We start from the raw sequence: 12,129 nt of genomic DNA, 5'->3' as shown, positions 1-12,129 counted from the left end.
AGGTTTCCCTACACCCTCTCATAGTGTGGCCCAGCACAGAGCTCCCGTCCTCAAGCGATCCTCCAACCCAAGCCTCCGAGTAGCCGGATTACAGGTGCACGCCACTACGCCTGGTAGAGTGTAAAATGCAGGTAAGAAGTGGAATGTTTTGTGGAACCGAAGGACGACTTTCAAGGCACCTGTTTGAAGGGAGGATTGAAATTCCGATACTTGAACACGAGAACACAAATCACCTTGTTTGCACTTCCAGAAACCTCCGGTTTCGCAGTACTTGGACAAAATGTTACACCATTTGACGCCATCTCGACCATTCAAATTTTCCGCTCGCACCCTCATCTTGAAGGAATATCGAGATTCAGATAAAACGGGGGCTCATTGGAAACATTGATTGTGGTTGAAAACACAAAGCAACAGTTGAAGAAACCCTTCCCATGTCCTTTTGCTCAAGATTGTGCGGGGTATGGTGTTCTATGAACTCTCTAGTTTACTCATTACTGATGTTTCGACAAATAATCCATCAGTTTGAAATGTAGACAACTTTGCTCGTTCCTCTTGTCAAATTGCGCTTCTCTTGCAGATGGAAAATAGAATGTAACGTTTACGTACTAGACCATACGCGTGGTAACCCAATGATCTCTGTACCGACTCGATAAGCTATCATAGCAGAATTCTGAAGTCAACGCGTCGACATCTTGAGACCCCCCATAGATGAAAGCGCACGCAATGCAATATTCGTACTGAGCACTGTGTGCCTATCTGTATACATTTATGTTTGTGCGTCTGTACGTTATTCTTACACGGCTGAATCGTAGCACCGGAAGGCCCCAGATTTAGTGTGCAGTTACTTTAGAATCTGGACAAGGGTTTAAGCCCCCACACGTTGACCTTCACATCCGTTTTGAGGCCTCCAAAGGCCGCTATAATGTGTACATTGGGATGTGGGGTCAGGCAGTGCTGCCACCGGCCTATACGCAAAAGGTAACCACCATGAAGCCAATAACTCCATATCATTTCAATGTCCAACACATCCCGAAACCATCACTGGGAAAAGCTCTTCCAGCCGAGCAGTGACAGGTAGCCCCTTCTTCCTCCCTTGGCTGCGCTGGGTATTCCAACCGTGCTCTCCCACCCCGTCCCTCCACCTCCACGCCCCTGCTAGTGACGTATTAAAATCGATTGTCCGAGCCTGCGCGAACATTTTGCAACTCAGAAATTTTGCTGTCATTCTCAAACGGTCCGTTGGCAAAGTGTTTTTGAATGGCTGTTATTAGATGAAATAGTATGCCTCATTGGAATCATGTAATCTGGCCTAGCAGGATGGCCGAGATTCCTAGAAGTATGCACACTCCAGTCTAAGCTGTCTAGCCTGGGTTCAAATCTCGACCCGGCTATAAACTGTCATCCTGGTGCCACATCTGCAGGCCGAGGCATCAATGTGTGTGCCGTCCCTCGGATGGACGTTAAATTGGGTGTCCCATCTGACAGTATTAGTTGGTGAACGTTAAAGACCCTACAGTGTCCTTCGTGAAGAGTAGGTGAGCTGTTGTTGACACCACGAACAAATTACAAATTCCTGATCTAAACCTGCATGGGGCACTGCCTCAGTGTATCTAACCTGTATCAGCAGCTCTAACCTGTATGGGGCACTGCATCAGCAGCCTCAGACAATGATGCTACTCACAGGCACGTGTTGCATAATAAAGAAGGAAAAGAATAAAAATCGTGTAATCTTCTCCCGATTATCTGACCCCCATCACACACACTTCATTTTCTCTTCAATTGCCCCTTGTTGATTTTATTTCTTCTCTTTCTCAGTCATACTTTTACTTCCTCAATCTCTCCTCTTGTCCCATATTTATTTCTCTCTCTCTCTCTCTCTCTCTCTCTCTCTCTCTCTCTCTCTCTCTCTCTCTCTCTCTCTCTCTCTCTCTCTCTCTCTCTTTCTCTATCTCTCGCCCCCTGTTGGTCGTTTGTTTTCTGGGCGTGGTGTCATGGCCGTCGTGGGCTGCTGCTCTGTGTTGTGGTGAGTTTTCAGTGTCGTTTTTGTCCCTTCCCTCTTCCCTTTTTCCTTCCTGTTGTGTTCTGTGGTGTTTTATTCGTGTTTTTTACCCTTTGCTATCATCGAGAGAGAGAAAGAGTGAGAGCTGGCTTATTTGGGTGTGGCCTAGCTGCTTGTTTTTGAGGCCTTATAAGTACCTTGTTGCTTATAATGCATTTGTTTTTTACATTTATTTCGATTCATTTAGTTTGACCTTCTTGTCTGGTTAGGGCAAAGAGGTGATAAAATGCCATCATGGTGAATGTACGCCCTCAGCATGAGGCGTTTGAAAAGTTAACTCGGAAACACACGGTTGTTTGTGTTCCACCAGATGGTGTCCTCACTGAGGATGTTGTATTAGCAGTCGGCGATGTAATCGGTTGTGAACATGTCCGAGCTGCGTCCCGAATGAGTAAGAAAGTCATTGTTTTTATGTCGGACGAAAACTTGGTGCAAAGTGTAGTGAGTACAGGTTTAACCACAGAGAGTGGCGTTTTTATGTTAGCGTCCCCGATGGATACCCCTGCGATGAAAATTGTAATATCAAATGTTCCACCTTTCATACCAAACGATAGACTAACATCAGTTTTGTCGCGATATGGGACAGTTGTGTCAAGAATGTCTATGATTCCACTGAGAAGCCGAGTCGAGCGGATAAAACATGTAATGAGTTTTCGTCGACAGATTTTCATGGTTCTTCCTAATCACGGTGATGACACGGGACTGAATATTTCGTTCAAGGCAAAGTTCAATGATCGTGAATATCAAATGTATGCTTCATCAGCTTCGTTAACGTGTTTTCTCTGTGGAGCCCTTGGTCATGTCAAACGATTTTGTCCCAAGGTTTCCTGTTCAAAGTGTGGTAAAAATGGCCATGGAGACATGGATTGCAAAAAGGATATCAACACTGCAGATCCTATAAAACGGGCTGATGTTCATCTCAATAGTTTACCGATTCCTGCTGTTCCTGTTGTCCCTCCTGTTTCCTCCTGTAGCGAGACGGATGTTAACAATACCCTTGTTTCCAATCCTAGCGTTGAAAATAATGGTACATCACTCCAGATTACTGAAAATGAAGTAACCTCAAATTGTACAACCTGTCCTGATGCTCTTTCATGTAGTGAAGAAATGGACGAGGATCCTGTAATTACCCTGAAAAAGCAAAGAGCAACAGATGCTAGTTTTTCTCTCGGTACTGCAAAGAAAGTAGTATTGGAGATGGACAGTGTCACTGAAAACGCACCCCAATTTGTTTTTCATGTTTCGACCCCTTTTGAAGAGGAGAGTTAATTAGATTCAACTAGAACGGGCACTCATAAAGCGCATACCTTCGCCGCCACTACTTTTTTTGTTCTTGGTATGAGTGTGGGGAACTGGTTTCATATGAATGGTCTTATGACACAAACCACATATCTATAATGTCATGACCCCCCCGACTTTCGGGGGCTACGGACTAAACAACAATCAACTCACGTCGTTTTGGCGAGTCTTCACTCGCAAGCTCGGTGAATACAACGTTTCAACAAGAGAAGGTAATCTCGTTTGATGCTGGTTTCATGCAAATCGAATAAGAATTGACTGAGTTATGCCAAAAACCGCATATTTTTCAAGGGCATGACCCCCCCCCCGACATTTTACCCCAACCGGTGACATGTGTTATGACGTCATTGTGTCACAAGATTGGGCATTAAATTCTGAACATTTTGGTGCTGGGTTCATGTAAAGCGGACAAGAATTGACCACGTTATGACAAAAACCGCATATTTTTCAAGGTCGTGACCCCCCTGACCTTTGACCCCTAACCGGTAACAAGAGTATGGGCGTCATTGTGTCATATTGCATATCACAAGATGAGGCGTTGAATTCTGAACATTTTGGCATTAGTTGCATGCAAATTGAATAAAAATTGACCGTGTTATCATAAAAAGATGATTTTGACCTTTTCGTGACCTTGACCTTTGACCCGAACGATCCCAAAATCTAATCGAATGCTTCCAGGCTAATAACCAATCATCCCACCAAATTTCATGCAATTCGGTTTAATACTTTTTGAGTTATACGAATCACAAGATTACAAATAAATAAATAAATACACGCCAACCAAAACATAACCTTTCGCAGAATGTGAAGGTAAAAATTGAGGAAAATGAATCTCAAAGGATGCGGTTCATCTCTTTAGATAGAAATTGTTGTTCAACGGAAATAGGAGGTAATGCTGAGGACGTTAGTAAACCTTCAATTGAACCATTACCATCATTGGTTACTAATGAGCAGACGGTGATTGACTCAGACCTCGACAGTGCCCCTCTTCCCATACAGATAGAAAAATTGTATTGCCGAGTCTCCGACTGATTCCATAGATAACACGACACATGAGGGAGAAACTGGGGTTTCGGCTCAGTTTGTGCCAAACGAACATCAGGGTCATGTAGTTTGTACCAAAGAGATCTCCAGCACATCTCTGGAGACACTCAAGATCCCAATAGTGACTAAAGAGGCTGATATTCTCAATCCTGGAGGTACCTTGTCAGCGTTGTCAGAAACGTCAGAGTCGGATAAAGATGTTGAGGTGCCTGAGTTGTCTCAGTCTCCGATGAGTCAGTCAATGATAGCTCCTCAACTTGTATTTTCTTTTCTAAATGAAACCTATAGACAGTGAAAAGTGGTTATCAAAGATACATTTCCTGATTTAGTTGCATTCCTCCAAACTGCGAAAGAAATAATAACAAAGCCCATTGATTTCCCATTAACAAAGTCATGGTTTCACTGTCTTCGGAAATTCATCACGAAAGCAGGTCTTGAAATTTCGCAACAGTCGATAAAGCCTTTTGATAAAGAATGAAGAAAATGACTTTTGGCACTTTAAACATAAATGGTGGAGGTGCAAGTAACAATCGCCAAGTTCAAGTGCAAAGTTTATTTAAGCGCAAAAAAATAGACAAACTTTTATTGCAAGAAACACATATCACTCAAAATGTAGAGTATGATTGTGGGCCAGTGTTATTTTAGTAACCTGTCTTCTCTTTCGGCAGGTCTTGCTTTTTACTTAGACCAGGGCTAACACCAGAGTCATGTGTCTTCCTGGAGATTGTAAAAGGCTGATTCATTTCTCTTGAACTCGTGATTCACAATTTTCATTTTACATTATTTAATGTGTATGCACCTTGTGAGAGTGCAGAACGAAGAGCTTTCTTTGCTTCTGTGATCTACCACTTACAGTCAGTTGATCCAAATCACTGTGTCTGTATTGGGGGTGATTTTAACTGCACATTTGATGGAAAATAGACAGGAACACAGCAGAACCCCATCCGGAATCTTGTATTGATTTATCGCTTTACTTCTCTCACGTTGGGTTACTAGATATATGGAGAGAATTTTACCCGAATGAACTTCAGTTTACATAGAGCCGTATTACTGGTGGAAGAGTTTCCTTTGCGAGATTTGACCGATGGTATATAAATTCTCGTTTTAGAAACATTGTGGTCTCTCCAGATTTTTTTCCATCAATATTCTCAGTCCATCATTTAGTAACCATGGGGTTTCTTTTTCCTCAGTCAATACGTAAAAGTGCATATTGGAAATTTAATACGAGTCTTCTAGAAGACAGGCTATTCGAAGAAGCCTTCAAAGTGTTCTGGGCTAACCAAATCCAAAGGAAACCCTCATACTCTACAGTAAATTTATGGTGGGACAATACAAAAACCCATATTCGGGTATTTTGTCAGCAGTTTAGAGCAAATGTCACAAACGTTAAGGATGTAACAATGACTTGCTTAGAAGCTGACATTTTACAACTGGAAGGAAAACTGGTTAAAGGTAATAATGCAAGAAACTATCAGTTATTACTAGAAAAGAAGATTCAACTACAGGAGTTAATCCGAGAGAAAGCAGCAATGGATTAAGTTTTCACAGTTTGCAAACATCAATAATTTACCTGTGGATCGGGTGAGAAATTATCGCGAAGTGCATGCATAATGTGCGTGTATTGAGTTTGGTTCCGTGATTTGGCACCAAAAAAGGGGTGATTTTAACATGATAAAAAAAACTTTTTTGGAGATCCATGGCAGCCTCGCGTAATAACGGATTTCGCATTACAACCGATCACTTTTTATTGGAGCTGCAGTATAAAAAATAAAAAAAATTATCATGAACCACTCACTCAGGGTGACAGAGCACAAACCACTCACTCAGGGTGATGGAGCATGAACCACTCATTCAGGGTGACAGAGCACGAACCACAAGCATCCGCAGAGAGTGAACGATTTGGTCAGAACGACGTCACGTGGTACCACTGTCGACACTCGGTGCTCGGTAAGTGGCTTAAGCACTCCTGCTAGCACTCCAATTAAATGGTTGATAAGGAACAGTTGGCCAAGCTGTCACTGCATACCATAAAGGATCCCTTGAACTTTAAAGCCAGTCGTCACCGCGCATACAGCAGATAATGAAATATAATGAATTAATGAAATAAAATGACTTCATCCACAAAAGAGTTGCAGCTCAATGCAGAACAACCCTTGAGACATCGCAAAGTTCAATCCCCTGTGAAATAAACACTGCAGAAAATGCGCCATTTTGCCTGTTTTATTGTTTTATTTGAAGACATTCAGATGAGGATACATCAGTTGATATCCCACTTCTGACACCAAATAGTGAGTACCATGAAGGCCACAGGCGGAAGTGCTTTTCATTGCGTTGACCAATTGTGATAAGAACAACACCTCATGACAAACCATTTACAAGCAAAATGATTGTACACACACACACACACACACACACACACACACACACACACACACACACACACACACACACACACACACACACACACACACACACACACACACACACACACACACACACACACACCTCACAGGGAACATATGCTGTCTCTTCGTTCTCCTGTCGTGATATGTGATATGTTTTAGGTAATACACTGTTCACATCAAGTTCATCAAAGATTCCACTGCTAATTGGTGTTTCAAAAGACATTCTGCCTGTATCTTCAAGGATAACCAAGATGCATGTGTAGCCTCAGGGTGTTCTTTTTCTATCCCTTTGAAATGGCAACATTCCTGTACTAAAGAACTTCTCTTTACTGTTTCTGTTGCTGGGCAATGCCTCCTTTTTTTCTCTCATTCCCAAAGGCTGCTGGGTACAGGAGTGACTGTGTGTGTGCTGAGGCAGACACTGTGAATGATTTGAAGCTTCGACGAGCGAGGAAGAGAATGTTACATATTGTCATCGAAATCATTAGCATAGTAAAACCGTCTCACTGTCCACGTCCCTTGTTGCACAGTTTGTACCTTGAAGTATCAGTTTGTAGAAACATCAATAACTACAAGTACAATGTGTTTTTTCGGAATGCAATCAGCACGTCGCAAACTTGTGGTTAGTTTAGAACTCGCAAGAAAATCCTCGTCCAGGACCCATTTGTGAGCATATAAACATTGGCGTTGTTTTACATGATGTAAGGGAAAACTGAGAATGTACATATTTGGTTGTCATCTCCATGACAACCAGAAGCTCAGTTCAGCTTGAATCTGGATTTGGGGCTTGTTGGCTTTTGAACTTTCTCATTCTGGGTTCTTTTCTCATCGGGATCAAATCTAACAGCATGTCAAAGCATGCTCTCTTGTTCAGATCCCGTGGTACATTTTAAAGGACACAAATGAAAGACATGTTGAGCAAAATGTACTTACTTGATCACACACACACACACACACACACACACACACACACACACACACACACACACACACACACACACACACACACACACACACACACACACACACACACACACACACACACACACACACACACACACTGGCTTTAAAACGTGACAAGAAGGCAGTAAAAGGAAGCTTCATTCCAAATGACCCCCAATGAAGCCATTCTCATAGACTTTTCAATTGTGTGTGTGTGTGTGTGTGTGTGTGTGTGTGTGTGTGTGTGTGTGTGTGTGTGTGTGTGTGTGTGTGTGTGTGTGATTTTGAACACTGATCTCAAAATGTCAAAGGTTCTGCATGCTGGGTGTCGAAAGTGCTCATCGATGAGCAAAAAGCCACCCCATTCTCCATCTCTCAGAACATGGTGAGCAGGAATGCAGTGAGTGGGAGAGAGTTTGTGAATTCTGTGACTGTGGATTTAACCTGGATGCCCTTCTTCAATCCAGAAACGAAAAGGCAGTCGGCACACTCACCTCCACCACATTGGTTTCAGGTGCAGGAATCAGCCGACATCATTACAATGGTCGTGGGTTTGTTTGTTTGTTTGTTTTTCTCACCCATTACATTCCAAAAGAACAACTGTTACTGGCAACAATTACCGTGAGATGTTGGAAAAAAACTATTTTCTCTCTGGCAGAGAGAAGAAACGTGGGGAACTTGAACACTCCGTGTTTCACCTCCACCACGCCACGATGCTCCCACCACATTGGCTGCTCAGGTGCAAAAATGATTCAACGAACAGCACATTGAGCTGATGCTACATCGAGCATATTCACTGGACCTTGCATCGAGTGACCTTTGGCGATTTCTAAAAAAAAAAAAAGACGTATATAGAGGGCACAACTCCTCCAGATCAGGGCTGGCACCAGCGATTGATCAGTGGGCTTCACATACAAACCCCTGCAGAAAGATATTTGTGACAGCCTTCAAGTTAGAAGTGGACAGGTGTCAAAGGTTCACTTTGTCATACAGAGAGTGACATTTTTGTAAGTCTTATGTGTTTGTTGAAATAAATTCGGAGACCTTGACATTTGAACACACTTCATTGTGTGTGTGTGTGTGTGTGTGTGTGTGTGTGTGTGTGTGTGTGTGTGTGTGTGTATAGGTGTGTGTGTAGGTAGGTGTGTGTGTGTATGTAGGCGTGTGTGTGTGTAGGCGTATGTGTGCGTGTACATATATACGCATTATATACTTGCAAATACTACCCGTCGCTTCGCTGACTGGAATACCAGATGAGTGGGGAGAGGGAGAGAGAGGTGTGGGAGGAGAGTACTGCACCTTCTTAGTAGTGGGAGCGAGGAAGGGTGGGGGAGGGAGAGTGAAGAGGGGTATGGGTGAGAGAGGAGGTAGTGGGAGTGAGGAGGGGAGAGGGAAAGGAAGGGGAAAGGAGAGCAAGGAGAAGGGGGGGGGGTGGGGGAGAGAAATGGGGTGGAAGCAGGAGAGTGAGAGAGAGAGAGGGAGGTGTGTTATGAGAGTGCTGCACTTTATTAAGAGGGGGTAGCAAGGATGTGACAGAGAGTGTGAAAAGGGGGGGAGAGAGAAACGCCAAGGGGGGAGGAGTTAGCATAGAGGATGTTATGTTATGCTTTATGACCACACACACACACACACACACACACACACACACACACACACACACACACACACACACACACACACACACACACACACACACACACACACACACACACACACACACACACACACCTACCTACACACACCTACACACACACACCTACACCTCTTTACATCGTAGATGAATTCCTGGAAGACATCGATTAAATCTGAATAATCTAAATCGAATTCCAACATCCCATTGACTGAATGTATTAAATGGGGAATGTGTTCCTGAGGGGGAAAAAAAATAGTGGGAAATTGTTAAAGAGTGAATTAATTATAATAATAATAATATTACAAGAAAATACCACACAGAGGGGTCTGGTCATCTTTTTTTTCCTGTGCAGCACAAAGATGCAAGTCACGTCATTGACTGAGGGTGTGGCAGTGCTACTGATGCAGTGTCCCGATTGGTTGGAGCAGGAATTTGGAATTTGGCCAGGCTGTTGCAGAATCCTCTTCATCAACATCTGTGATCGTGAGATGAGTTCGTGTTCCTCTTCTTATTTGCACAAATAAGCAAAGTGAGTGGACAATCTCTTTTTGCCAACATAACATTGGGTCCATGAAATAGATAAATGTCACTTTGGTATTTTGAGATGTGTTGGACTTCATCCTCTACTAAATATCTTGAATGCGTCCACATTATACTGTTCAGCACAGTTTGCACTCTCAATCAAATGCTTTCCAGTAGGAGATACACACGATGTTGGGATTGATGCTGGGACGTCCCTACAAGCACGTATCACATACTAATAGTATTTTTCCTGATGGACAAAGGGACATGCTGTTTGATTGTGTCAGTCAGAGTCTGGGTAGTTCTGCCTACATACCGAGCATCACACCAGCACTTGAACTCGTAAATGATATTGCTAAGTTTTGAGGCAGGCAGAACATCCTTCTTAACTGCAGGAACCAGACGTCGAGAGGTGAAAATCACTCTTGGACAAACAGTCAGATACGTGTTTGAGATGCATGTTTTGATTTGTTTCTCATATCTTTGCGACATTTTCCCTTTCCAGGGAATCTTGATGTTGATCGGGCACTTTTCAGGACCCATCTTCCGTTCATCTACAACAGTGAGGAATTTGTGCATAAACCTCTTGATGATATATTCAGGAGGTTTATGCACACTTTATGCGCAATATACTTAAATATTTTTTTCATGTATATACACACACACATACATACACACACAGGTTTGTATATACATTAATATATACTAGCAAAGTACCCGCCCATGGGCGGGTACAGTTATCTGTTGAATGGCGTTAGTCCCGTCTCGATCGGATGAAATTGAGAAATTGACGTTATCCGGTGACCTTGACCCCGTGACCTTTGACCTTGACCTTGATCCCCCTATGTCCGTTCCCAAGGATCGCATATGCCAAGTTTCATCTCATTCTATCCAACGGTTTGGCCGTCTATAAAGGACAAACAAACATGAAAAATTGACGTTTTAGTCAATTTATGACGTCATAACTTGAAAACCGGAAGTCGGAAGTGAATGTCGTCAATCAACTGTCATTTAATTTTGATTATCTGTCGAACGGCGTTTGGTCCCGTCTCGATCGGATGAAATTGAGAAATTGAAGTTTTTTTTTTTTTTACCCGGTGACCTGGTTTTACCAGACAAAGTTACCCGGTGACCTTGACCCCTTGACCCCGTGACCTTTGACCTTGAACTTGACCCCCCCCCATGTCCGTTCTCATGTCCCAAGGATCACTCATGCCAAGTTTCATTTCATTCCATCCAACGGTTCGGCCGCCTATAAAGGACGAACAAACACACACACCTACATACATACATTTTCTATCTTTTTAGTACAGTAGATGTTTGTATATACATTAATGTCTATGTTTGTATATACATTAATAGCTTTATATATGTTTGTATATACATGAATATAAATATATTGTTGCGAATTCACGCCCGCCGGCGTGCGATCGGCCGCTCGACTCGAATGGCGGCCGCCTCGCCCACCGGAATGGACAATTCTGTCGTGACCCTCTCAGAACAACGCCGGGAGCTAGTCACGGGTGGGGGTTTAACCTCGCCACGACCGTGCCAATTGCCCACCCGCGCAGGATAGGGTTGCTCGCCAAATTCGATCTACCTAAGTACCTGCGCGGATGGTCGACCGGGCGATCGTACCTCGCCGCAGGCCAACTACGGACATGAACCGCTTAAGCGGTCCGTTCCGTGCTATCGGGATAACCGAGTGGTGTTATCGTTGGCCTCGACGGTTCCGATTAATTATCAGGTGTATTAAGCCCACTACAAACCCTTTATCTGAAGCAGGATGGAGGGTCAATGAAGAAAAGACGAAGCGAAATGGGAAAACAGTTCACACAATGCACATTTATTACGTGACACACGGAGAGCACACATATACAGCCAAACAGTCAAAATGCACATGTAGCAGTTACAACAAGAGAAACTGACGCAGAGTTACTACCGACTACGCGTACACATGGCAACACTTATACAGTTCTACTTTACAGACGGCGCCAACACAGACTCAAAAGCAAAGGAAAGAAGCCACCCTCATAGACAAGGGGGCAGATGGGCCTGTAGGCCAATATGTGCACGGGACCTGAAGGAGCGGCCAGGTCCGCGAGACCGGGTGGGTCCTACCCGCGTCCTCGTGACGCGTTGGCGGACGAGCCGCAGATGTGGCCGCGTGGCTGTGCCCCGACTCCGTGCTCCTTGGCGGGTTTCGTTGGCACGACGTTTGGAGT

At 43.7% G+C, this 12,129-nt stretch overlaps 1 long non-coding RNA gene and 1 pseudogene across 1 annotated transcript in view; both read left to right on the top strand.

Annotated features, from left to right (window-relative positions):
* Positions 1-10,386, top strand: part of LOC147014975 (uncharacterized) — a 43,863-nt gene extending 33,477 nt beyond the window's left edge. The window contains exon 3 of the long non-coding RNA XR_015050178.1: positions 9,735-10,386. This is a non-coding gene — a long non-coding RNA (uncharacterized LOC147014975). The remainder of the gene's footprint in view (positions 1-9,734) is intronic.
* On the top strand, positions 2,096-8,376 carry LOC147014976 (uncharacterized; annotated as a pseudogene).
* Positions 10,387-12,129: the final 1,743 nt, after the last annotated feature.

Source organism: Eptatretus burgeri, chromosome 12 (assembly GCF_056783735.1).
Source record: "Eptatretus burgeri isolate ZD-2024b chromosome 12, Ebu_testis_v1, whole genome shotgun sequence".
Lineage (NCBI taxonomy): Eukaryota > Metazoa > Chordata > Myxini > Myxiniformes > Myxinidae > Eptatretus > Eptatretus burgeri.
Note: the sequence above shows the minus strand (reverse complement) of the source record. Positions and strands in the feature narration are given on the sequence as shown.